The sequence below is a fragment of the Pongo abelii genome, chromosome 1, assembly GCF_028885655.2.
Source record: "Pongo abelii isolate AG06213 chromosome 1, NHGRI_mPonAbe1-v2.0_pri, whole genome shotgun sequence".
Lineage (NCBI taxonomy): Eukaryota > Metazoa > Chordata > Mammalia > Primates > Hominidae > Pongo > Pongo abelii.
The window spans coordinates 35,517,627-35,545,397 of NC_071985.2; the positions used below are offsets into that span (position 1 = coordinate 35,517,627).

The 27,771-nt window shown below is 41.8% G+C and overlaps 2 long non-coding RNA genes across 2 annotated transcripts; one reads left to right on the forward strand and one right to left on the reverse strand.

The window, feature by feature from the left end:
• Nucleotides 1-800: 800 nt before the first annotated feature.
• LOC129048001 (uncharacterized) lies at nt 801-6,702 on the reverse strand. Its single transcript, XR_008509965.1, has 2 exons — nt 6,627-6,702; nt 801-1,456 (listed from the first exon to the last, which is right to left on the reverse strand). It is a non-coding gene; the product is annotated as an uncharacterized LOC129048001 (long non-coding RNA).
• A 16,221-nt stretch (nt 6,703-22,923) lies between these two features.
• Nucleotides 22,924-26,691, forward strand: LOC112130476 (uncharacterized). The gene is made up of 4 exons (XR_008509976.2): nt 22,924-23,000; nt 25,464-25,589; nt 25,837-25,960; nt 26,611-26,691. It is a non-coding gene; the product is annotated as an uncharacterized LOC112130476 (long non-coding RNA).
• Nucleotides 26,692-27,771: the final 1,080 nt, after the last annotated feature.

The following is a 27,771-nucleotide window of genomic DNA, read 5'->3' on the forward strand; positions in this document are numbered from 1 at the left end:
AAAACAGAATTAACCTGGGTCAAATGCTCCTTTCTGTGAATGCTTAACACTGTGAATTAGCTTAGTGATAAAAGAAAATAAGTTTCAATAATTACTGTGTTAAAAAATAGAATGTAATAATTTATGACTCAACAACCTTAACTTGAAAATCTATTCTAATTGTAATACATTTGATTTGAGATGGAAGAGAAAACTTGTTAAATATTTGAAAATTTATATAAAATTAAATTTTATGTATTGATTCTAAAATGTAAAGCCCAGGTAATAGGTATTTAGTGAGTGTTTTTCTAAAATTTTAAAATTAGTTTTTTGAAGACAATGAAAGAAAATAGAGGATTTGTTTCTTTGTCTTCTCATGGAATTTATGATTTCTTGCAAGAATATATAGCCTACCATAAAATGGAAAACAAATATTGTAGTCTTCAGAGTAAAAATAGGACAGAGGGCAAGGACAATGTTTGTTACAGAGTGAGGACATGGTAAGAGAGAGAACTGTAAAAGAGGGAGAATTTGCAGATACACAGGCTTTAGCGTCTTTTACTGTTTAACTGACAATGAACCACAAATTTGGTTTTGAGTTTTCTGATGTCCAAATCAAAAAGGGAAACATAATTTATTGACATGTTTACAACAAAATTAAATATACTGATCTTAAACAAAACGTATCCTAATCAAAAAAACAAACAAAATTCTTAGGGCTAAAAGGTGTATGTGCGTGCGTTTGTGTGTGTACGTGTATACATGTATGTTGATTTCAGTGGACTGAATAACAACATGGACAATATTCTCAACAATATCCCTTCAATAAATACATTAGATAATTTCATTCTGTAATTTTGTCTTTAGCATCAACTGTATATGAGGCCAAGACAAAAAGAGCATACATATATTGGTCTTTGATGACTTTACTTAAGAATAAAACCTAGACATCTAGTGGAAGGATAAATTGCATTTCAAACCACCTGCCAAGTTCCCCCAAACATCCTTTCCAAATAAGTTGAGCTGTGAAGAATTTGGAGTTGACTTCATTGACATGGGTCTTCAGTGATGGTGTTGTGTCATGGTAATCAGTTAGCTTTATACATCAACTTAGGAGAGTGTTGCAGGCTAGTGAAAATTGAGAAGCCAAGTGAAGTGAGGATATGGCAAATGGGGAAGGTTAGGAAATGGCTGAGGACCGCAGGGATGATGGAGCCCTCCTGCCGTGAGAGTCCATATATGTAGATGAGTCCATATATGTAGATGACACAGTGTCATTGGGCTTGGCATCACCTTTTACTAATTGGGTGTCATGAGGGAAATCTCTTAACTTCTCTCTGTTGGTTTCTTCACCTTTGCAATGATACAGAGGTGCTTGTTCTCCATTGCTGATGTTTCTTACCATGTTGAAGGTGTGGCATTCGGGACCTTCTTCATCTCTTTACTCACTTCCTCCAGAGAAGGTAAAGTGACTTGCCTGATTGACACAGTTGGGAAAAATAAATGGAACATGTTTGACCCAAACCTCTCTTTTCCTTCTGGGGAAACAGCCGCCTGCAAGAAGCAGGAGTTCTCTTCCTATCTACAGTGAGCAGACTCCCTCCCCCAGTTCAGCATGGCCAGTACCTAAAAGAGCAATTCTCCCAATTCTGCGGTTCTCATACTAAACAGTATCCTTCTGCTTGGTCTTTATTGTAATAAAGATTTTATTTTGTCTTCCATCTGCCACTCCTTTGCTTTATTTATCAATTGCAGGCACAGAGGGATGCCACTTATTAGCCCCCTCCAGAGACCCCCCAACAGGATTGACAATTTAGTCACACCCGTCTTCCACTAAGTGAGAGGTTTAAAGAAGATGGTGGTATCGTGGTAGTATGGCATGGAGAGTTATGCTGTTGGTAATTATGATGTTGACCATTTTCTCCCAAGTCCCATTAGTCTGGAGGTATAATTGAGGAATACCAACCACACTATCCACAATAAGACAGTAATCTCTGACACCACAAGAGCATCCTTGGAGTCTCAGTGTTTCCCGCCATATCCTATGTCCTACAGATGCCTGCCAAGTGCTCTTCTTGAGCAGCTGTCCCTGTGGGCTATCTATAGTGTTTAGCTCCTCTGGGGTGACCCTGTTCGTCTTGGCTGCAGCTGTGGCTACCGTCCTCCTAACTGCTCTCAGGATCCTTTCCAACACAAGCAACATGCCAAAGTAGAGAATGCACCTTCACTTCTGTTGCTGGGTCACCACAAAGCTTCCTTGAGCTCTTAGTTCATGTTGGCCTTAAGGTGAAAAATATAGCGTCTCTAGAAGTGGGCACCAAATTAACAAATATGTAATATTTCTAATACATATTAGGAAGAGCCATATGTTAAAGGTCCTGCTGGTCACATGTGCAGGGCCCAGAGGATGGTGTGGTAGGCGCTTCTGGTTCTTGCTGTTGGAGAACACAGCTGACATGAACACCATTTCTGGAAGCATGACTTCCCAGCATGGCTTCATATGCCTTCTCCATCTGTTCCAGAAGCATTATTCTGGGCACCTTGACAGGAGGAATCCAAATGAAAAGCAAGAACAAAAACGTACATTTAAAAATTTTTCTCCATATACCTACAGATCATGGATATGAATTAACACTTGCCTTGTGATCTTTCAGGCCTAGTACATTGGGTAGAGTACATTGGGTAGAGTACTACTAAAAAAAATTCAAAAAATTAGCTGGGCATGGTGACAAGCACCTGTGGTCCCAGCTACTCGGGAGGCTGAGGCAGGAGAATGACGTGAACCTGGGAGGCAGAGCTTGCAGTGAGCCAAGATCACGCCACTGCACTTGAGGGGGACAGAAAAAAAAATTACACAAGACAAAACCCAAAAACTATTAAAATAACAAAAGAACCATCTTGTTTCTTTTCTATCCTCATTTGCTCTTTATTTAAAAGGGAATAAAGAGAAAAACCCTGGTATTTAAACAAACCTGTTGACTGGCAGTTTGCTTTTATGTGACTTGGACCTCCTTTGAGCAAATACTAAATAGTATCCTTCCGCTTAGTCTTTATTGTAACAAAGATTTTATTTTGGCTTCCATCTGCCACTGTTTTACTTTATTTGTCAATTGCAGGCAAAGAGGGATGCCACTTATTGGCCCTCTCCAGAGACCCCAACAGGATTGACAATTTAGTCACACCCATCTTCCACTAAGTGGGAGGTTTAAAGAAGATGATGGCATCGTGGTGGTATGGTATGGAGAGTTACGCTGTTGATAATTATGATGTTGGCCATTTCTCTCTAAAACATAGAGTGAGACTGTGTGGTTTAACAGTGATATGAAAACTGTTAGAGGGGCCTTCATCAGTTTCTTCATTATGGGGTATATCAGTCCATTTTCATGCTGCTATAAAGAACTGCCCAAGACTGAGACTGGGTAATTTGTAAAGGAGAGAGGTTTAAATTGACTCATAGTTCAGGATGGCTTGGGAGGCCTCAGGAAACTTACAGTCATGGCTGAAGACAAAGTGGAAGCAAGGCACCTTCTTCACAAGGTGGCAGGAAGGAGAAGTGCCAAGAAAAGGGAGAAGAACCCCTTATAAAACCGTCAGATCTTGTGAGAATTCACTATCATGAGAGCAGCATGGGGGAAACCACCCCCATCATTCAATAACCTCCACCTGGTCTCTTCCTTGACATGTGGGGATTATGGGGATTGCAATTCAAGATGAGATTTGGGTGGGGACTACAAAGACTAACCATATCATGGGGTGATTATGTCTTGCTTTCAATCACCGAATATCACTTAAAACATTTCCCCAAAGCTATGAAGACAGAAAGCACGTATAGATTCCTTCACTTACAGGTAGGCTGAGCCAACTGAAAACTGTAAAATTGATGAGATCCTAAAGTGAAAAGAAAAGCAACTGCTAGATAAATCAAAGTGTCTGCTAAGTCAAGGACAAGGCAGGGAAAGACTCAGTGTTATCTGTTAGAGTCTGATATGTGGGACAGTGAGGAGAAGGAACAGAAGGAGGAGGATGAGGAGGAGGAACAGGAGGAGGAGGAGGAGGAGGACTAGTTTCCTTCTCCCAAGGAAAACTTCCCCTGCCCTGCTCCTTTCATGGGGCTGAAGAACATCATGGTGCTCACTTGATAATGCAGGTGACTCTCTTTCCTAGAGAGTAGGAGTTCTGCCTGGGATCAAAGGTGGTTAGGCCTGCCCCAAACATCATAAGTGTATTAAAATTTACATTGGTATTCACAATAATGAGGGAGTCATGATGGTAGTATTCTATTTGGATCTAGCCTCACACAGGCCAATTTTAGGCAAATGTGTGAGGCTTATGTATATGTGGAGATGCCATATTTTATTTTGAAATTCTTTTTTGTCTTTTTAACAGAACATTCTTAATTCTGTCTTTCACAAATTCAAAAACTTACAACAACATAAAGTGCTACCCCTCAGAGGGATATGGATATTTCAGCAGGAATTGAGGCCTTCAGGACTCTTTGGGACAGTGGGTAGAGGAGGGTTTGAGGCAGGAGAGAAAGGTTCACATAGACATTGCCAAAGTCCCACCACACAGAGACGATTTCCTACCTTTCCAGGGGGCAGGAATCTAAGATGATGAGAAAAGTGGCTGAATTTCAAGTTTTCAAGTTTTCTTAGTAATGTTTGATAGAGTATGAGTTTGGCTGCATGTAACAGAAAACTCAAAATAACAGAGACATTGTAGGGGGTATACAAGCCAGTGCCTGTGATGGTGGGAGAGCAGTGCCTGCTGTTTGTCCATGCTGCTGTGGAGCTCTGTCCAGCTCCAGCAGCAGCACTGTTGCCTGGTGGCTCTTCAGCATGATTGGCTTGTGATCTTGGTAGCCTACCTACCCTGGTCCTTCCTGTCCTTTTTTTTTTTTTTGAGACGGAGTCTCGCTCTGTTGCCCAGGCTGGAGTGGAGTGCAGTGGCGTGATCTTGGCTCACTGCAAGCTCTGCCTCCTGGGTTCATGTCATTCTCCTGCCTCAGCCTCCCACGTAGCTGGGACCACAGGTGCTTGTCACCATGCCCAGCTAATTTTTTGAATTTTTTTTAGTAGAGATGGGGTTTCACCATGTTAGCCTGGATGGTCTCAATCTCCTGACCTTGTGATTCGCCCTCATCGGCCCCCAAAGTGCTGGGATTACAGGTGTGAGCCACCGCACCCATCCAGTTCCTGTCCTTTTTCTGGTCTGGTTCTTTGGCCTTTCTGGTGATTCTGTGAATTTCCTTTCAATAAAAGTCTTCTCTTTTTAGCTATTCACAGATCATCATCAGCCAGAGGTGACTTCTGTTGCTTGCAGCTCAGAATCCTAGATGTTTCTGGTGGCACTGAAGAGCCTCTGCCGAAGCTCTATACCATTTGCCATGTACAAAGGGAAATGAAATAATAACGCCGACCATTTGTGGAGCACATTCTGTGTAAGGCGCTTTACCTAGATTGTCTCTTAATCTTCAGAAACCCTTGAGTAGACACTGTGATTATCATCATCTACATTTGATACAGGGAAAGCTGTGTTTTGAACCCAGAAATTCTGTCTCTAGAGCCTTTTCTCATAACAATCATGACAGAAGCCCTATCCAAATCTCTAATTTCCTTCAAGGCTGTGTCAACTGTCAAACTCCCAGCACAAAATGCTATCCTTCACCAAGTTTGCCTTGAGTACCCAGCAATCTTTTCCTTATTTTTTATTTTACCTCTGGTCCACACTTTCAAGCCCTCATTTTCATGTCATCCTGAAGTTATTTCAGATCTCTTTATATTTTCCTCTTCTAACTCTAGTGTGAGCTCCACGAGTGTTCTAATCTTGGCAGTACCACTCAGCAGGAAGTGGTCACAGGTCACTGGATACTTTGAGAATATAAATGTGACTTTACCAAGTTGCTGTGGGCACAGGTGGTCTTTAAAAATGCTGTGTTTAATACCTGGTTCACAAGGGCACTGGCCAATCAGAATAGTCAATGGCTGTACGTACTGGGGATGCCTGTCCCATGCAAATGGACTGAATATTCACTTTGGTTGTGAAAAAGTAATAGATGTGAAAAGTATTTGTAAGTTGTACAGCATGACAAACATTCTAGGCATTATTACCTTCTCTCTCTGTCTCAGCTGCCACAAAGCCTAGCATATTCTTATGTACTTGATAGGTACTTAATAAACCTCTGAATCAATGGATGAGTGAGTGGATAATCAGCGTGGTCCATTTCCCTGACCTCCCAAGGTGAATGTCAAAACCAGTAATTCCCTATTTTGGTTGAATGATGAGACCCTGGGTCATCTCTTTGATTATTTGGTGAGAAAAGGCTCATGAACTTATCAAACAATTCTCCCACCGTACTTAACTTTGATTCACACATTTGATTGAACACTAAGTGATGTATCATACTACACCTTCAGAGAAATGGAGACCAGGGCTTTGCAATCAAACCAAGGAGATTGCTGTGGCCAGTCCAGTCTCAGCTTTCTTGGGCTGCCTGGCTCAGGTGGGGTGATAGGTTTCCTCCTCTGCGCAGCCTTAGGAATGGCCTGGCTACTTAAGGGCTCTGTGTGGCAAACCTTCTCTAAGGAAAGCAGCAGCTCCCCAGAGCACCCAGTGAATCAGCCTCCACTGCCCCAGAGCCTGCCTACCTGCCTGGTACTCAGAGCCTGTTGCTGAACGCTCTTTTCATCCTTCTGTTCCGTCTTCCATTGCTTCCACGCCGACAGCTGCAGAAACACATGGAGGTTGCTTGGCAGCTGCTAGACACAGATGCTGGGCTCTGTAATGCACTTTTTTTCCCCCTCTGCCACTGCTTCTGAGTGTTTCTCTGGCTTCCTGGATGTCTTCGTTACTGCCTGTCGGGGGAGTGTGCTCCGAGGTGCTAGTGGGGTGTGAAACCTTGGGGGATTGATTGGTGCTGCTGAGCAGGCAGGATGGCGAGGTACTTAAGATCAACTTTGCCTTTTCCACACTCGACATCAGGTTTTAACTGTTCTGCCTGCCTGAGAATCATTTCAAGCTGTTTAGGAGGAAAATAATGTTGGGGTGTCTTTTTCTCCCCACCTGTGAAGATCCTGCCTTCCTCCAGGCCCTGGTTAGTTTCCTGGTTGCTTTCTTGCAGTAATCTTCTGTTTTAACTGGCCTCTTTGCCTCTAATTTACCCCTTTTCTTCTTCTTTCCATAGTGCTCCCAGACTGATTTCCTGTAACCAAATCTTACCACATCTCCTCTTTTCTTGGAATCCTCCTAGCTTGCAAGATAAAATTTGTACTTCTTAGTGTGAATGAAAGGTCCTTCGTGACTCAGCTCTGCTCACCACCCCAGACTCATCTTTCATTCAGCCACGTCTGTTTTGACTGAAATATAACCAACTGTTTCTTAACTGGGTCTTGCCTTTGTGTTCATTTGGTCAGCCCAAGAACTCTTTTCTTCCTCTTCTTGTGTATTCACCTGGTTTGCTCTGTCTGAGCTAGAGGTTTCTAGGTATTCTCTTCTACCATGACCTTATCCTCAATGGGCCAAATTGTAGAAGCTGCCTACAAAGCCATCTCCATATGGAGACAATTATTTGAGCAAAGCTGCTGGTTAAACAACCTACTCTGTTCCAGGCACTGAGATGCAGACATGAATAAGAGACAGTGCCAGTCCTCAAGGAGTTAATAGATCATTGGACAGATGGATCACAAAGCACACAAATACATTCGAAAATGAAACGAGTTCTATGATAAAGTTAAGTACAAGATGTTGCAGGAATTAGAGGCCCTCCCGTGTGCTCCTGCAACCTCCTGAACTTCTTTCTGTTAGCTCCTTAATACATTAGCTGTGTGTTTCAGTTTGTCTTTCCAACAGTCTCTGAGTTTCTTGAAGCAGGTATTGTATCTTTTGTTTTCTTCATGAGCTTGGCACAGTGGCTCATGCCTGTAATCCCAGTGACTCAGGAGACTGAGGCAGGAGGATCACTTGAGGCCAGGAGATTGAGGCTACACTGAACCAGCATCACACCACTGCACTACAGCCTGGGTGATAGAGTGAGATCCTCTCTCTAAAAACAAAAACAAACAAAAAATGAATTTGTATCCTTCATGCCCACTCAGTGCCCAGCACAGAGTAGGAGGTCAAAAAACACTTGTCGCAATGGCACTTGAATGATTGTGTCCACGTGGAGATGTCCGTGCAAGAGGCTCTCCACCTCTCCACTTTGGGCCACCATGTGTCTGTCCAAGTGAGTGGCAACCCCAAGGAAGCATCCTGGAATCCTCTTGGGTTGAAGGGCAAAGTACAGAGCATGAGGAATTAAGGGGCTTGCAGGTTCTAGAAATGTTCTACTTTGTTTTACAACATGAAAATCTAGCTTTCAATAAGGTATTCAGATCTGGGGATTGGGAACCATGATCCCTCTACTTGTTCCTCATCTTTCCCCTCTTCCTTGAGAAACCCTCTCCTCTGCTTTTCTTTTCTTTTGCTTCTGGCCAGAGAAAGCATCCACTAAACAAAACGGCATGCTATTCAAAAGTAATATCTATATACATTTTAAAGAAAGTAATTTTTACATCTGCACTGGAGAGAGATTAGAACTCTCTGGCAAGCAAGAAGAAAAAACAAAACCTTGAGTAATCTTACTACCTAGAGCTGCCCAAATCACTGCTGAAGATGTAATGGTGTCTATCCTTCCAGAATTTTCTCTACATATATATATTAATAAAGTGTTTGAATGAAGACTCTGAATTCAGGTTGCTGAGTTTGAATTCTGGCTTCGCCACTTACTAGCTGGGTGACCTGGGTCATAATGCTTAACCTCTCTGTGCCTCAGCTTCCTCACAGCTCTGCAGAGTTCACAGAAAGACTTAGAGCATGGTGCCGTTGTGAGAATGAGATACTATACCCTGCGTTTACAACAGTGCCTGCTGCATAGCAAGCAAGAATTTATTTAATTAACAAATATTTCTTGATTCCCTATTTTATGCCAGGCACTTTTCAAGATAGCATTTAACATCCAGAAGATCCACTGCTGTCATGCAGCTTTTATTTTGGTTTAACAACTAAACACATGAACTATTTTTGTTACTGCAAAATGCATTGTATTATATATTGTGTGGAATCTGCTTTACTCATTTACAACATCTTGCTATGTATTATGACATTTTTTCTGTCATGAAACCTTACATTATTACTACAAATGGTGAGATAGTATTTCATTGAATGAGTATTATACTTTATTTAATAACCTACTTTTGCTACACATTTAGGTAGCCTCCAATTTTTCAGTGTTTTAAAGACTAGTCTGATGAAAATCCTTATACACACATCTTTGTCCATTTACCTGGGTATTCCACCCAGACATGACTTTAGAAGTGGAATTGCAGATTAGAGGAAATGCACACGGCTAGGGCTTTTGGTAGAAATGGTCTCCTGCAAAGGTTATGCACCAGACTGCAATCCTACTCACTTTGTAAGAGATCTGAACTCTCATCTGAACCAATAAGCAACTATCTCATTATTTCTAATTTTCTAAAATTAGGGCAAAAATGGTATCATATCATTTTTATTTGCTTTCCTTTAACTTTCAGTAAGTCTGGATTTAAAATATCTATACATTTTATTGGCCATTTGTGTTTCTTATTTTCTGAGTTGACTATTCATATCCTTTGAAGCTTTAGTCCTGACTTTGATAAGATGATCATGGATATTGCTTGAGATTGAATAGCTTTTCTCTGTGAAAGACCTAGACCTGGGTTAAACTTTGTGAGGTAATGGTTTCAAGGGACATGTGCCAAACCTTCTCTGCTATGTATTTGCATTTCCCACTAAAAACGTCTAATGTGTTATAAATTTGACTTTTCTGCACTTCGGCAGTGACACTGTTTAAATACTAATGAACACTTTTCATACAACATCCCAGTGGGAGCAGTGGCCACTTTTGCACAGGCTGAAAGATGTTAAAACGCTATCTGGTATGAGTAATAGATATGTGATTTGCTGCATGCCTGTATTTCCTGTATGGTAGATGTTGGCATAGCTGAGGGCACATGTCCATATCTTGAGTTGAGGTCAGGAAACAGTGTATGTATTTTTGGGTCTCTGAAATTACACAAGTTCTTCTGTATTTCAGAGTGCTGAATCTATCTCCCAAGGGATAGTTAGTTCAAAATTTGCTTCTTTGAGGAAGACTACCTTGGTTACCCCCCAATCCTTAGATTACTTTCCTAACTCTGAACTTCCTGAGCACATGTATTTCACATCTAAATTTGCTAATGCATTGCTAAACATGTCCTCAATGTAACTCGTGCATATAGTTTTTCTCACAAGATAGGAAACATATTTCTTCTTCCTTTGCCTATGACCTTCTTTAAGTTGGATTTGGGGCTTTATCACATCCCCTCAAACAGACTCAACCCATAAAGTATTAACGAATGATGCAGAGCTGACTATGATTTCATGGAGAGATGGAGGAGAAAGCTACATGAGACCACATGTACCAAGACCACAAAGACCAGGATTTTCACCTTCTCTCCTCAAAGGTCCTCTTTAGCCATGGACCTCTGGGTCTCTTTCTGCTTCTCTTTCTCTCTGAACTCTTCCCCAAGTATTCACTGAATACCTCCTTCTTTCTATTACAAAGAAATTCAGTTCTCTTCTGAATTTTCCAGTTAAAGGCACCAGCTGATACTAATTCCCAGGAAAGGCAGCATCTTTTTCAACAAAAGTGAATTTCTTTCTATTGGGGAAGATACTGCGAAGAGAAGGAAGGTCTCCTCCAAGTCGTTCTGCCAAGCTATTTCACAAGGATTGGTTTTGTCCCTTCAACCAGTTTGATGACAAGGACCATGACTTGCATTTGTTTTATGTCTCATCTCAGCTGCCTTTTCTTCCCTTGCTTCTTCCCGGGCTGAGCACAAAGCAGGTTCTCAATAGACACTGGCCAGCCGGTCAGGATTCACCTGTCTACTTCCATCACTTTTGCATGGCAGTCCATTCTTAGGAGACCCATGAATCCATGGACAAGCAAATGATGGAGCCTTAGTATACATCTATGTTTTAAGACCACATGTGTTTTCATTTCCTCCTTTAAAGGCCCCTGGTTGTAGGAACCATCCAGCAAGCATAACACCTCTGCCTATGTCTTAATCAGATGCATCCTGCACCTCCTGGGCTGAAACTCATGCCCCTGCCCACTCTCTTGTGACAGCGTGTATGGAAGAGCTCAGAGAGTCCTTGTCTGCTTCTGCTGTGTCCATATTCCAGTCCCTGCCTGATAATTCACTAGCCTTCTGGACCCTAGAGTCTTGTTCCATAAACCCGTGGTGCTCACCCTGAGGCTGTGCCAGGCCCTACTTCCAGCCTGTCTGGCTCTGTGGGTTACACCTGTTCCCAAGCCTTGCCTGCCTCTTGCCTATCCGGTGCTCTTCCCTCTCCAGGCATCCAATCCTTACCTCTTCTGCCCAGACCTGCCCTGCTGAGGCCCCTGCCTGGCAGGACATGGCGCCTCTGATGACCAAAAATAGAAGTTGTACAAAAGAACGGTGGGACCCAAATAAAGTTTGAAGCAGGAAATATAATGATCCTCCAAAAATATGATTCTGGTGCTTCCACAGGAGCCCTGCCCCTGCTTCAAAGCATGTGAACTATCTTTATTTTGCATTCAAACTATCTTTTGGGGCCAGGTTTCCTTCATAACAGCTTATTGCAAAACGGATCTGAAACCCTAGGGAGTTTATCTGTAGTTAGGTTTCTTTTTCTTTCCAGTAACTGTGGGTCGGAGGTATTCCAGCCATTATTAACTAAAGGACTACTCTGTTTTATGGCATCTAATCAGGTGGATGTCCCACTGGGAGGACAGATTGTGCTCTTTTTTTTCCCTCTGGACTGAGGAGATAAAGAGATAAAACTCATACGTTGTTTTATTTTTTTTTTAAATCAACAGCCTATCCCCCTGTGAGATCTTCACGTGAGCCTGTTATGCATGGGAGCCTGGTTTTAGTGGGGGAGACCTAAGGGCTTGTGGCTATGGTGTTTTGTCCTCTGAATGGCTGGGCTTGCTCTGGTCTACAAAATTTCTATTCAGGATCATCTTGGATCCTGGTGGCTTGGACGAAAATGGCAGACTCTTAATATGTCTATAGATCTGGGCTGTCCCCGGATGTCTCCACTTGGCTGAGAAACCAAGTTCACCCTCAGTTTGGAGACGGAAAAGGTCCCAGTGCTACAAATACTGAGAAAATAGCTTCTCAGAGCTTCCATTTCCAGCTACATACAGTGTGCCTAATAATGCCTGCCTTGAGAATTTCCCAGGGACCTGATGAGCTCCCAGGTAAGGGTAGATGTGAAACACCTAGCTCTATTCAAAGGCAAAGTGTTGATGGGGCCTTGGTTATGATGCAACTCAAGCACCCTAGCTTCCCTATAACTAGAGTTATAGTAACTGTAGTGTCCCCACCTTTATGAAAACCCTTCTTGAAGCTACTGTACATGTGCTTTCACACCTGCTGCCTCTCTGCCAGTGTGTTGAAGTAGGATTCCCTTTTATTTGTACTGAAACTTCTTCAAATCAAGAGATGTCCCCTGGGCTCAGGGCTTTGGGAACAAATCAGGAGATGTCCCCTGGGCTCAGAGCTTTGGGATTTGTGAACAGATCTGTTTGCACTCTGTCTGTACTTTTCATGATTGTGTAAGTTTCCCTCATCTTCCATCAGGGTTTGCTTATGCAGTGTGAGTAGGTTTTAGTCCTTCAGGCTGTGCACACACAAAGGTCCCTCCAAAGGATGATGATCATTTTAGAGTCTTTCCAACTCTATGATCATTTTAGAGTCTTTTTAACTCTATGATCATTTTAGAGTCTATCTGAATCGCTGTCAGACCTTTGGCATTTCCACATGTGCATCAGCAACTGTCTTGTGTTCCATAAGTGTAGGTTCTCAGAGGACAGGAAACACCTTCTGGGTAATGTCTTAGCCCAGGGCCTGCCACAAAGCTATGGTTTGAAAGACATTTAGAAAATGAATTTTTGTGAACTTATGGCTAAGGACTTTTAGGCAAATCAGTCAGTTTCCCTGGCTCTGGCTTATCAAGTCTCAGTGCTCAAGAAGCCTGTAGGAAGAGACCCCAGTCCTACCCAGGTTTTTGGTAGAGAGTAGGAGATAGATTTCGAAGTGAGATTTGAGAGTCTTAAAAGGGAACCCTACCTACAAGCACCTTTTCTACAAGGCCACAAACTTGTTTTATTCAAGGCGTATCTCTTGTTTGAATGTAGGGACCATCGGGTTTAGTGGATAAACACATAGGCTCTGTGGCTGGGCTGCCCAGTTTTAATCTTGGCTCTGCCATTTGCTACATATTGACATCACCTCTGTGCCTTATTTTTCCTGCCTGTAAAATGGGGATAATAATAGTTCCTACCTACAAGGTTATTATGAGGATGAAATGAATTAATATTTCTTTTTTTTTTTTTTGAGACGGAGTCTTGCTCTGTCGCCCAGGCTGGAGTGCAGTGGCGCACTGCAACCTCCACCTCCCAGGTTCAAGCAGAAATGAATTAATATTTCTAAAGTGTTAGGAGATGACTGGAAGAGAGTCAGTGCTGAATAAACAAACAAACAAATATTCCCAGGAGGGGCATAGATAGGATTAACATGGGAAAATACCAATATGTGAATAAATGTCTCCTCCCACCTCATGCAGGAGACAGCAAATAACAGGAGCTCTGGGTAGCACAAAGCAGTCAAGAACAGCCTTTCCAGCCTGAGGGTGGAATTTACCTTTTCAGAAATAAGTGATAAAAATAGCAAAAATTATTATCACATATGGAACATCTACCCTAGGCTGGACCCTGAAGTAAGGATCCTTTGTTACCTAGTTCAGTCCTTACGATGGCATGTTAAAAGAAAGGTGCTGTTTTCTTCCTATGGATGAGAACACAGAGAGAAGGAGAGTTGCAGAGACTCTTAACTTGCCCAACACTGTTGGGTCAACAAGGAAGAGCACCAGGAGTCAAAGCTTGCGCTCTTCATCAACAGATCCTCTGTGTTTTCATCTATGTATCCATCAGGGCAACTTCTGATCTTGATTTCATTTCTCCAGTGAGTGTCCTCACTAGGATGCTGAAGTTTCTATTATCAGTTAGTTACTTGGCTTCTGGAAAGAGCACTGAATGAGGTGGCAGAAGACCCACCTTCTGGTCTAGCTGACACTTACTCCATCAGCTTGGACGAGCTCTTACCTCTGTGTGGCTACAGAACAGGAACTACTAATGCCTGCCCTGGCCATCTCAGGCAATGTGGTGAGGCTCAAATGATATCATTCAATTTAAATTCATCAAAGGAGTGTTCACTGTAGGCTCAATACTATGCAAACTGTGTTTACATGTATCTTTCATTGTAAAACTACTTAGGAAACGCTTTAAAATGCAAGATATTTTTCCTGTGAGATTGGCAATGTGAACTAGTTTTTCTTAGGGCCTGATTGCTCCTAGGCAAGCTAAATATTAAGGCCTCAGAGCTGGGAGACCAAACCCTGTATTTCAGAGAGTGAGCCTCGCTCTTGAGACTTCCCTGGCTTTCAGCCTGCCACTTCCAACTATTACATGAGTAATAGGTATGTTTAGAGCTGCTTCAGAATGAAGATGTCAGCAAAGATGGAAGAATCCATCAGAAGCCCCACCATGAGGATCTCTGTCAAGTTGGGGTCTTCTTGGAGCATAGGGACTTCTATCCCTGCGCCCATCCACTCAGGCAATTTTCAACATGTATTTGTGATGTCGGGAAGTTGGGTTGGCTGTGTCCTTCGCTGAGAAGAAAGATATCAAGACAGAAAAGAAGGATCTGAAAGGCAAGGGGATGATAAACAATAAATCCAGGATTCATATTCAGATAGGATGCACAAAGTTAGCAGCACTGGTCGGTCCCAGCCAGTATCCATTCTGATTTATTAGTGCCCATGTGGGAGGCTTATTGAAAATACTGACACTCACCTTGGATAAAGCTTGGCTGTTTTTTGGGCTTGTGGAAGGTCTCCCTGATTCTGTGCTCTGTCAGGTGCCAACTCTTTTCCCACCTGTCTCCTAGGAATATAGTAGTTGCACAGTAAATAACGTGGTCTCGGGGTTGGGATCCTCTGCAGGACACACTAGCGCCAACATACAGTAGCTAAAGTGTCCATTCCCCTGACATCCAGAAGGACGGGAAGGTTTGCTTTCATTCCCCAAACTCTGAGAATATGACCAGATCTTTAATTCTTCAGCGACCACCCTGTGCTGATGCTTAGAAGGTGCTCAGTAAGCATCCAGTGAATGAATAACTGCATTTATCAGAAAGCATCCAGGCAGCACCAGTTTAGATGAGGTGTTGGGTTACTCAACCTACAGAATGAATGAGGAAGACTAAGTCACAGCTCTCAGGGAATTCCCAGCTTATGGTGAACAATCCCTATGTGACCAGTGTACAGGACACACAGATACCCGCATGTTATTTGTTTAAACATTTAACTTTAAACTAAAATGAAAGGTTATTGTGGAGTGAAATGAAAGAACCAAGGGATCTTGAGCATGAATAAAGATTTTTTTTGGAAGTAAAGGCCCGGGAGAGGCAAATTCCTTTGGAAACAGCCCAACATGTGGCATTTCTCATCCCTTCCTTTTTCAAAGGCTGGTTTTGTTGGGTTTTTAACTGAGAGCCTCAGGATGGAGGAGAAGCTATCTTCTCAGCACAGAGTTTTCTCCCCCTTTTCCAAAGGGAAAGGATGGAGGAGAAGCTATCTTCTCAGCACAGAGTCTCCCCCTTTTCCAAAGGGAAGGCAGATTTGGGAAACTGGCACTGCCCCTGCCCAGATGGCAGCCAGCAGCTGGCTCTGGCAAGGGGAAGTTCTCACTCTCGGCTGCTGGCTGCCTGGCCCCTCCTGTTTCCCCAGCAATGCCGGCCGGGCCATTGGAAAGGAGAGCGTGTGAGAGCCTGGCCGTGCCAGCAGTGCGTCGCCACCCTGACCCGGCTGCTCTGGCTCTGGCACCCAGGCCTGCAGCAGGGAGCAGGACACACGGGCCCAGCAACTCCAGCCAGCAGCTCCAGCCCTGCTTCCTGCCTCAGCTGCTGGCTTGGCCCTGTGCTCAACTGCACAATGGCTTCTGACATCCCCGGGCTGCAGCGGGAGGGACAAAGGGTAGTGGGGATCTCAGGGAGAGTGGGCTGGCCACGCAAGCATAGGCAGATTTGGGGAACGGGCCCCCGGGTGATCAGGCTGGCCCATGGCTGCCACCTTCCCACACCAGACACCTTTCTGCCTTTCAAGTCACCCTATGTGTCCTCATTTTCTCTACCCAAGGCACATTTTATTTCCCTCCTTCTTCCCTCCCTCACCTCTCCCCTCCCTCCCTCCCTTCCTTCCTTTCTTCCTTCTTCATTCCTTCCTTCTTTCCTTCCTTCTTGTCCTTCCTTCCTCTCCTCTTCCCTACCTTTCTCCCTTCCTCCCTCCCTCCTTTTCATTTTTCCCTTCTTTCTACCTTTCCTTTTTCCTTCTCTCTCTTCCTACCTTTCCTACTTTTTTTTCTTTCTCTCCTCTCACAATGTCTTTCCCCTACATTTTTGCTTTCCTCCTCCTTCTTTCTTTTATTCTTCAAACACTTATGGCTGCACATTATGTACCAGATCCTCAATAGGTTCTGGGAGAACAAATATCATAATGCTTGGCCCTGCCACTGAGGAGCTCACAACCCATTGAGGACATCTGCGCATTGGGATGAGTCTATGACAATTAATGACAATAGACTGTGTTAAGTACAGCACTGTAAAAGCACACAAATGACTAATAATGCAGAAGAAAGAGCCATTAATTTCCACCTGACCCATTTTGGGGAAATGGAGCTGAGGAGCTGCCATTTTTAAAATTTAGTTGCTCATTCTTTCTTCTCATGCTTCTGAGAAAAAGGTTTAAAGTTGCTAGGTCTGGTTGGAAATAATGAAAAGTTTGCTTTTGTTTCAGCTCTTGCTTATGACTCAGGTCCTGAAGTTTGAGTAGGTAGTTAGGCTATCTGGGAATGGGGCCTGCTCTGAGTTTCTGAGTGGCTTTAAACTCAGATACCTCAGTAAATATTTGTAACAAAAAGAGTCTTGCTGTATAACTTTTTTACATGGTGGTCTTTGGCTGGGTTGTTTGTATTGAAATAAGTATTGGGGCTTTTAGTGAAATGTGCTTGCTTTCTTCAATGATAATTAATGTTTGCTCCGAAATACAGTGAGCCCTCCATATCAGTGGGTTCTATATCTGTGGATTCAACCATTTTGCAGATCAAAAATATTCAGGAAAAAATATATGATTGGTGTCTGTACTGTACATCATTGTATTAGGTATTGTAAGTAGGCACAAGAGGATGTACATAGGTTGTATGCAAACACCACACCATTTTATATCAGAGACTTGAGTGTCCTTGAATTTTGATATTTGTAGGGGATGCTGGAACCAGTACTCCACAGACACTGGGGAATGACTATAATCTTTGTGTATCTTTCTCTTTCCTCAGTTGGAAAATCATACTAAGAAAAAAAATATATCACCACTTAATTACCCCCAGCATTTTTTTGGCATATGCAGGGTGGCTATGGTGGTTTGCAGGACCAATCGAGTTTCCCAACGTCGCTGGTACCCAGGGGATGCAGGCTGTAACTCTCGTTGTGGTACTACATCTTGAAAACACAGGTGTCCTGTCCTGGAGCTTTAGGAAGTAGTGCAGATGCTTCGTTGTCATTAGGATCACCCATGGTAACATAATTATTATGTACAGTTAAAGGCGAAGGGTAATATTTAAGAACATCAAATAATGCTTTTCACAGTTGGAGGCAAGCAGAGTAGTCTGGAAAAGGTTGCTTGACCACTCCGTGTGTGTGAGTTAATGAGGAGGTCAGGAATCCAATGGCATCTGAGGCAGTTAGTGACATAGCAGAACATGGCTGCAGACTGCGCCCCAATTTGGGCTAGTTTTCTTGCAAAGGAAATGAAGTTTGTCCACATGAAATGTAAATACAATGTATTATTATGATCACTTGTGTGAAAATTTATGTTCATGCAAAAACCTATACACAAATGATAATCCCAGCTTTTATCATAATAGCAATTTGTTTTTGTTTTGTTGTGGTTTGTTTTGGTTTTGGGTTGTGTTGTCTTAATTTTTTTTCAAATTTTAAAACAATACAATTCACTTTTGGGGGAGGTGTACAGATCTGAGGGTTTTGACAAATGCACAGCTGTGGATCTACCACACGGCCATGATAAAGCACGGCTCCATCACCACCCCCAGGCCCCTGCTGAGCCCCAGCTCCTGCTTTCCAAATTTCCTGGGTCGTGCTTTGATATTCACCCCCTTCCTTACTCCCAAGGCCTGGCAAATACTGATCTGTTCTTTGGATCTTTTCTAGAGTGCTATGTAGATGGAACTATACAACACCTAGCTTTTTAGACCTGGTTTCTTTCACTTGGCAGGTGTGTTGAGGTTCATCCTTTTGCTGTTGCATCCATCAGGAGTTTGCTCCTGTTTATTGCTGGGTGGTGTAGGTGTGTGTGCAGTTTATTTATCCATTCTTGGACTCACTAAAGGACTTTTGGTTTGGGGCTGTTATGAGAAAAACTCAGATTAACATTTGTAGGTTTTTATATAAAACTAAGTTTTTATTTCTCTTAGGTAAATATCTAGGAGTGAGATTACTGGGTCATGCAATACATGTGTTTTTAACTTTATAAGAATCTGCCAAAATGTGCCATTTTGTGTTTCTGCCAGCAATATGTGAGCATTCCAGTTGCTCCTCATGCTGGTACTTGGTATGGTTAAATTAAAAAAAAAAAATTAGCCATTCAAGTAGGTCTGTAGTGGCATTGCACTGTGTTTTAATTTGTATTTTCTTAATAACTAATGATTTTGAACATTTTTTATGTGCTTATTTACTGTCTATATTTCTTCTATTGTAAAGTGTCTATTCAAATCTTTTGCCCATTTCTTTGAATTGGGGGCTTTGTTTTCTAATTATTGCTTTTTAAAAGTGTTTTTTGTTTGTTTGTTTTTTGTTTTTGAGACGGCATCTTGCTCTGTTGACCAGGCTGGAGTGCAGTGGCATGATCTCGGCTCACCACAACCTCCCGGGTTCAAGCGATTCTCCTGCCTCAGCCTCCTGAGTAGCTGGGACTACAGGCGCACACCACCCATGCCCGGCTAATTTTTGTATTTTTAGTAGAGATGGGGTTTCACTATGTTGGCCAGGCTGGTCTTAAACTGCTGACCTTGTGATCCGCCCGCCTCGGCCTCCCAAAGTGCTGGGATTACAAGCATGAGCCACTGCACCCGGCCTAAAAGTGATATAAGTCCTTTTTAGATACAAGATTTGCAAATGTCTTCTTCCAGTCTGTGATTTGCTTCGCCATTCTCCTAATAGTGTCTTTTGCAGAGCAGAGATGTAAAAGTGAATTAGATAAAGCCCCATGTATCCTTTTTTTTTTTCCTTTTTTGGATAGTGCTTTTGCTGTTGTATCCAACAACTCTTTGCCTAACTTAATGTCTCAAAGATTTTCTCCTAGAAATTTTGTAATTTACATTTACATTTAGGTATATGATCCATTGTTAGTAAATTTTTATAGATAGTATGTGTTACGATTCCTTCTTTTCTTTTTGTTTTTTCTTTTGGCATATTGACATTCAATTGTTCCACTACCATTTGTTGAAAAAGCCTATCCCTTCTTTATTAAATTGCCTTTGCACTTTTGCCAAAATATAAATAATTATATTTGTGTGTGTCTATTGCGGGATTCTTTGAGAGGAATATTTCTATGTCTAACATCTTATTTCACATACTCTCTGTCTCTCAAAATAAATGCTTTCCTACTGGGTAAATCGCACCCTATGTATGAACTAGAGTACTTTAGTACTTGACTAGGCAGAAGAGAAGCAGCTTTGGCAAACCCAGATTAGAATTATTTTTGCCATTGATTTTGCAGTGTGACTTTTGTGTTTAGGACTTTTTGATCCTGTAGAAATGCAGGTGAGGCTCAAGAAAAAGTGTCATAAAGATTAATGAGGGCCATGGCTGGAAGAGGACCTGGGATTTACATCATCAGCACCCAGATATTGGTATTATTTCTTCTGGCTCATTTTACAGTGAAAATATTTGGAAGAGGGGGAGCAGTGGTGAAGTTACCTATGAAAATAAACGTGTTGTTAGATTATCAGCACTTTAAGAGGTCTGTCTTCTTTCATTAAAAAAAGCAGCTCTTCCCATTGCCCCTACAGTAAATAGGCAGTAAGCAGGTCTCAGTATCTCTTGTTTACTTTCCGCTGCATCAGGTCAAATACACAAATTACACAGGAAATGTACTTAATGCCTGAGTCCCTGTGACATTCCTTTGGCTCTCTTTTACCAATAGAATTATTCTTTTACAATTTTGGAATGAAAAGCATGCAAAATAGTGTCTTCATATTGCTTCAATGCTTTCCACCCATGCCACTCATTTCTAATTTTTCATGGCCTTAAACTACCATCTGCTGGAAGGGTGGGAAGGACACTCACAAATCATTGTGTCCTGCCCTCCAGCCTCAGGCCTGGCTGCACTAGGGCCACATAAGTGAGAAGCGTTTTTATCTTACTCTGAAAGCTTTTCAGAGCTTGGTTCCCATCTTTGGAGGTTGCATCTTTTCGGTGGGCCCAGCTCTTTCTCCCAGGAATGCATTCCCTATTGACGGACAAGCGTCCTGCATTCATACCAAAAACTTGGAGGTTTGACCATGGTAATAATGTTGTGTCTCGTTGGGTACAATGTTTACTGCTCAGATGATGGGTGCACCAAAATCTCAGAAATCACCACTAAATAATTTATCCATGTAACCAAGCACCACCTGTTCCCCCAAAACTCATTGAAATTTAAAAAACGGTTAATTCCAAGGGGAGAGAGAAGAGTAGATGAAGAGATTTGTTAAAGAATAAAACATTATAGCAAGACAGGAGGGATAAGTTCTGGTGTGCTATAGCACTGTGGGGTGATTATGGTTAACAATAATACATAGTTTCAAATAGCTAGAATAGTATCAAATGTTCCCAACACAGAGAAATGACAAATGTTTGAGGTGATGGATATGCTAATTACCCTGATCTGATCACTATAGTTTATATGTACCAAAACATTACTATGTACTCCATGAACATGTACAATTCTTATTTGTCAGCTTAAAAAATAAAATGAAAAGGATGTTGTAAAAAAATAAAAGTCTAAGAAAGTAAAAGAGAAATAATAATTTTTGGTCTTTGGCCAACTTTGCTTTTTTTCCTTTATAAATCATTCAAATATCTGAAGTCCAAATACTAATACTAAGGACAGTTTGTGATTAACCTTTCTGTGCTCCAAGAAGTAGCCAGCATCAGGGGTTCTTCCTTCTAAAATAGCTTAACCAGTTTTTAATACACCAGAAAGACTTTTGCTCAAAGCCTTCTGGTCATTTATTTTCCTTAATAGCCTTTTATGAGGGACCTTATCAAAAGCTTGCAAGGAAATCCAAGTAAATTATGTTTCTTGGTTCACCTTTACCTACTATTTCATTAACTTTTTCAAAAACAATATGACATAGTTTTCAACATAATTAAAGGGGTTGGGAAAAAGGGAACTTTAACTACCGCTTGACAGTTCCTGTGGTTGCTTAGGAGAGCTGGGTCACTGTTCATATTCTGCCTCCGCTTAAGGACACTAATTCATTTCTCAGGCTGTCTGGCGAGGTCAGCCACTAGTTCAAGGTGGAAATGACAAGTTTTTAGACTTTCAAGTGTGCAGCACTCAGCTCTCCAGAGAGCACGAAGGAAGGAAACCGCAAGTTTATCCAGGTCTGACCCAAAGGAAGAGGAAATGATGGGAAGAACCAAGACAAGGGCAGAGGGAGGTGTCTCTTTGGAGGGGGAGTTACTCTGAAAGAGTCTCAGACACTCTCAAGTAACTCTATTATTTTTTTTATGAGAAAAGGAGGGACTGATAACAGAACTTGGGAAAACACTTAGTGTTCTACTGTGGGTATGTAAGGCCAGAATGCGAGGGTGAGCAGAGGCTGTCTAGAACAACAAGGAAAGGGTTAGGAACTCAAATAAGCTCACACAGCTAGTAGTAGCAGTATTAAAAAATCATCATCATCATAACAATAGCAGCTGTATTTGTTGAGTGCCTCCTTTGTACAAGTATGTGCTAGGCATGGGCACAGGCCCATCTCATTGAAGCTTAATAACCAGGGATGGGAGATATCATTATCCTCATTTATAAATGAGAAAAATAAGGCACAGAGAGTTTAAAGGACCTGGTGAAGTTCACACAATTAATAAATTATCAGGTTTGGGATGCGATCTTCTCTTTGGAATTCTGAAGTATGTGGATTTTCATGATGCTAGTTAGTCAATTCTTAGCACATTCCATAGCAAAACTGGCCCATAAGTCAAATATTTAAGTAGATGTTCTAAACATTCTAAATATTAATTACCAGTTTTCATAAGTATTATTACACAATGGTTTTTAAAAAGGCAGATCATATTTAATTTATATTAATGATGCACAAAGGCATTTCAGGCTTGCAATTCTTAAAACATCTTTATGAATCTCCATTTCACTGGCTTGAGAAATTGGAAGTGCTTGTTTACAAAAGACTCTGGCTGACAAAATGCTAGTAAAATTGGCTTTTAATGCAGAAAGGAACTAGTAAGGAAAAGCAGAAAAGCTTCCATTTCTTTCTGGCTTCCTTCTTGGTTTCCACTGGCTCAATGCCCATTTTTCCTTATGTTCTAAGAAACGGGCCATTTTTAGTCTTTTCCATGACTTCAGAAAGCCCACCATAATTGTCCTGCTACATGCTTCATGCTCCATAGGATGTGATGCCCGAATGTTGGAAAGCATTTGTTTTTAAAGTATCTTTTAAAGACTTGCATTCTCTCCCCAGGTGCTCCTGCAAGCTGCTAAGTTCCAAGTGACCATGACACCTTACCTTCTGGTCTTTCCATGGCTCTGGTGAAACACTCAGTAGCTAAAGGGAGTAGGTAAGCACCTGAAGGCACCTCTGCCAGGCTACGGGGCCCAGCTAGTAGGCTCCCAGCTCCTGATTTGTCCAGACAATGACCATTCAGACCAGAAGCCTGAGAAGCTAAGGAACCAGAAAAGCAACTTGGGCTTTTTGTCAATGAATGAATGTAGTAATTGGAAAGAATGCAAATATTGCAGACTGAGAGAAAAAGAAATCTGCTTCAGGGAAGGAGGTGGAAGTACCCTCATGGTGGTGGGGGCAGGGGACCTTGGGTTTGCTTGTTACCTCCAAGTCCTTGCTGGTCTTTGCAAGGTCTCTGAGTCTTGCTGCAGGATGAGTTTGGTCTGTCGCCTGGGTCGCTGGGCTGGTGTCGCAGAGGAGTGGCTCCTTTATTGTGTCTTTTAGAGTTTGCCCTTAGTCCTGCCCATGGTCCTGGCCATTTGCCTCTGGAGGTAGAGTCGTTACACTCTGTAGCCAACTTGTTCTAATCCCAGGCTTCCACATGTCCTCCTGCCTCTCAGTACCATTGTATCATGCCACAGGAGTATTTGTGAGCTTCTGGTTCCATGTGTACCAAGTACAGACAGACCTTGGGAAGCCAGAAAATCTATTTCTTGGCACCTAGGCAACTACCTGAGCCAGGTGAACTTACCTTGCTGTAGTACCATATTACTGATCATTGGATAATTCACAGTGGCTCCCTTGAAACCTGTCAGTGTTTCCATTTTGTCTCATTTGTTAAATGGGAAATATTTCACTTGCATTAAATCCCTCATAAGTAATTTTAAAGTAGGTTGAACCTGTGTTTTTAATATAAAAATATTATTTTTGAAGCATCTAGTTGGTGACTGAGAAAAGAAAGATAAGAAAGATAATCTTTTCTCCATTTATTCAGTCATCAACGAGGAGTCAAGTAAATGAATGACATATTGTGATACAACATAGCCATAAAAATCACCAATCCCATTTCCTATTCCAGAGCACACAGGAAGACTTCGTTTTCTCCTTTTGCAGTTTTGTTGAGGCCATGTGACAGGATTCCAGTCAAAAAAATTAGGACAGAGGGATATAAGCCACTTCTAGTCATGTCCCTTAAAATCATCTTAAAAAATATTTCAGTTTTTGTTTCCTCTTCCACAATCAGCTAAGAGGCCATTGGTTTAAGACTCTAGCCTTAGAAAATGGAAGGAGTTTGGGTTCCTGAGTCACTGCTTGGAAGAGAGCCTCCAAGGAGAACTTCTAGACTTGCATTGGATAGCTACCTAAGGAAGAAATAAACCTGTGTGTGAAATCACTGAGATTGCTGTTACAGCAACTGGTATTTATTGCTGTAATCTAGAAATTGGTACCAGAAGTGGGATATTGACATAACCAAACCATATTCCTTAACCTTTACATGATCCTAAGTATTTATCATTGATTTAGTAATACAGAATCTGGCAGGAAGGAAACTAATACCAGAAAATGGAAATATGGGAATTAATGTTATATAGTGATAAATCCAACTATTGCCTGCTATTAATTAGAAGTTAGTCCATGTGCCTGGTATATATCTTTAGGGGAAATGGTTAGCAAACAAAATTTTAATAGTGGTATTGGCTAATGTTGGAATATCTCTTTTGTGTATTACAAGAAAGTTACAAGAAAGAGATGACTCAGGAAATAATTATTGAGTTTGCAAGCAGAAATAGAGTGGAATACAGAGTCAAGAAATTTGGCCTCGCAGGGTTGGAAAAAATAAATTTCTTTTAGACTCAAACAGTAAGATAGGGTACCAAAAATGACTTTAAGTGATAAATATTTAGCAAAAGTTCTCATCTGAATGAGGTCATTTGAGGTGAAAATCAGATAAGTTGAGTGGTCTTCTCATCTATTGTTTCTTATAGCCTCAATGTAATTTGGTAATTATGTTGGGAGAAAAAAGGCATGGAGGTGAAGAGACAAAGAAAAAAAGGTAAATTTGATAACAATGTTTAGAAAGTAACTCTAGGTATAGTTACCGGCACTTGGGACTGACTAGAAGCAAATAGATCTACATCATCTAAGATTTTGATAATTGTATTACGATGAAACCAGGAGCCTGAACTTAAAAGGCCTTTGCTTGGTCCAGGCTTAAAACAACTTTTGAGTTCCCAACACATTGCAGACCAAGCAAATGTCAGCTTCTAGAACCGTACTGCTCTGGAGGAAAATGAGTTCCCCTGAGCCTACTTCACATGTGGCTAAGGAGAAGAACAAATACAGGAGTCCTTCTCAGAGTCAAATCCACACATCCCCACCCCACCCAGAATATCTGAGCTTCACCATGTTGGCACAGAAAGGTTTCAGCATTGCCAAGGACCATGATGTGTCTTGTCTCTTATTTCCCATTTCAAATAGGGTTATTTATCGCAGTTTTCCTGTCATTTTTTCCACCATTATATATGGTTTATGATGGTGGAGATGTGGAATATAGATAACTAATCTTTTACATATGTAGGTCACTGCACTGAGAGGCGCCATGTCAGACTGATGAATAAGAAAGATGGTGCCTCACCCAGATATCCTGGACGTTGATCTGGAGGTGGTGACTGAATGGGACTTAGGGTGTCCCCCTTGGCATGGGGTGAGTGTGTTCTGTGAGAGGAAGATTGAAATGAACATTTCGTGTTTAGAAGGGCAACCTATGGCAAAAGACTTTCAGCATTCACCATTTTTGAGTGTCTCCTTGGGCACGTAGGAAGATTACATCTTCCAAGTGACCCTGCAATTAGATGGGCCAATGGAATGTGAGAAGAAGCAATGACTGTCACTTGTAGAACAAGCGTTTTAAACTTGCTGTGTCTTCTCTATATTTTCTCCCATCTGAACAGCTGGAGGCAAATGATGCCAAGATGGGAAAGCCACATAATGGAAGGATCCCAGATTTCAGAGCTGTCACTTGGAGGAGGGGCACACAGTGAAGGTGTCTATCTAACCCACACCATATCTTCATGAGTAAGAAATAGCCTTGTATCAAAGTATAATACTTTGGAAGTTGTATTTGATAGTGGCCTGCATTGATTTCCATGACTAATATACTGTTCTAAACTAAAGTCTGGTTCTAAAAACTGGGAAAGCCCTTTCTCTTGGAAGGAGTGAAATTGTCCCCCTACCCCATCAACACCATCACCATCATCATCATCACATTTGGTTAAAAAAACTTTTTGAGTTTCTATAATGTGTCATGCACCATGGCAGATCTTAGAATGAAAAAAGGAATAAGACACGATTCCTGGCCTTCTCCATAATCTGGAGAGAAACTTTTCTAAACAAATAATGAAATAATTATTTCCCAAGTGTGACACCATTAACGTATGACACAACTAGCTGTTCGGAAGTCGGGGGTGGGCAGTGGTAGGCAAAGGCCTTGCAGAGGAGGTAACATATGTATCAGCTTCTAAAGGATGAAGAGGGATTTTCTAGGCAAACAGGGCAAATGGAAGGCTTCCTAAGTAAAGGAAGAAATGTGTGCAAAGGCATATAGGTATGAAAATCAGGAAAGTGAAATTGATTTCTACAATTGGAGATAAAAAACATATTTATTACTCTCATAATTATTATCAACTTCATCATCCCATCAACATTATTTATTAATTTCCATGCAGAGTGGCCATATGGATTTGATCCCTATCCTTCAGAGGTGCTCAGCCTAAGGGAACATGGGTAGAAGATTAAGCACTGACCAGGTGAGTTAAGCTCTATAATTTACTGGCTGTAATATAAGCCAAATCACTTGACTTGTCTTTATTTCATTAGCACTGTTGTACTGAAGAGATAACTCATATTTATTATTTCTGATCCATAGAATTGTTGTACAAATTCAGTAAGTAAAACATGTGAAACCTGGTTTGAAAAAAAAATAACATAACGTATATGTTTATGTTTTTATGGTAATGAAGGAGGGTTAGGGCAGTAGGACAAGAGTCAAAGAAACTTGTGTGCTATCACACAAAAAGGACATGTTGTACTTCTTTCTGGTGGTAGTTTACTGGCGTCCTCAAACAAATCATACCTGTGGGCTGGGGTACACCTGGTGAGCAAATCATCGGGGGCTAGGGGCATGCTGATGTAGTGAAGCCCATGGGGAAGGCTGGGCCAGGTGGGATGTTTACTCTGTGCCTGAAGGTGGTACAGCCAGAGCAGGGGTCAGGATCAGAGATCAAGAGGAAACATTCTACTCAGAGAGTGGCTTGTTTTTGGCAGGGTTGAGCGGGGAGTGAGTGAGTAAAGCTGTAAAAGGTAAGTAAATCCTAGCTCTGAAGCCAAAAAGATAAACAAGCCAGGATGTAAAACATAAGTAAGATATGACAAGTGGTTCAGAACTAAGGCTTCAAAAAGTCAAATCACTGAAGGGCTACCTTTCATTGTGTTCCCTTCTTCATGGCCTGGGTGTATGACAGGGTAGCACATTTTTACATGTGAGTGGTCTAGGCTGTGACAAAGAGGTATGGACCTCAGTCCTTTTTTTTTTTTTTTTTTGAGACAAAGTCTCACTCTGTCACCTAGGCTGGAGTGCGGTGGCGTGATCTTGGCTCACTGTAACCTCTGCCTCCCAGGCTCAAGTGACTCTCATGCCTCAGCTTCCCTAGTAGCTGGGATTACAGGCACGTGCCACCGTGCCTGGATAATTTTTGTAGTTTTAGTAGAGTCGGGGTTTCACTATGTTGGCCAGGCTGGTCTCTAACTCCTGTCCTCAGGTGATCTGCCCACCTTGGCCTCCCAAAGTGCTGGTATTACAGGTATAAGCCACTGCACCCAGCCCCAGT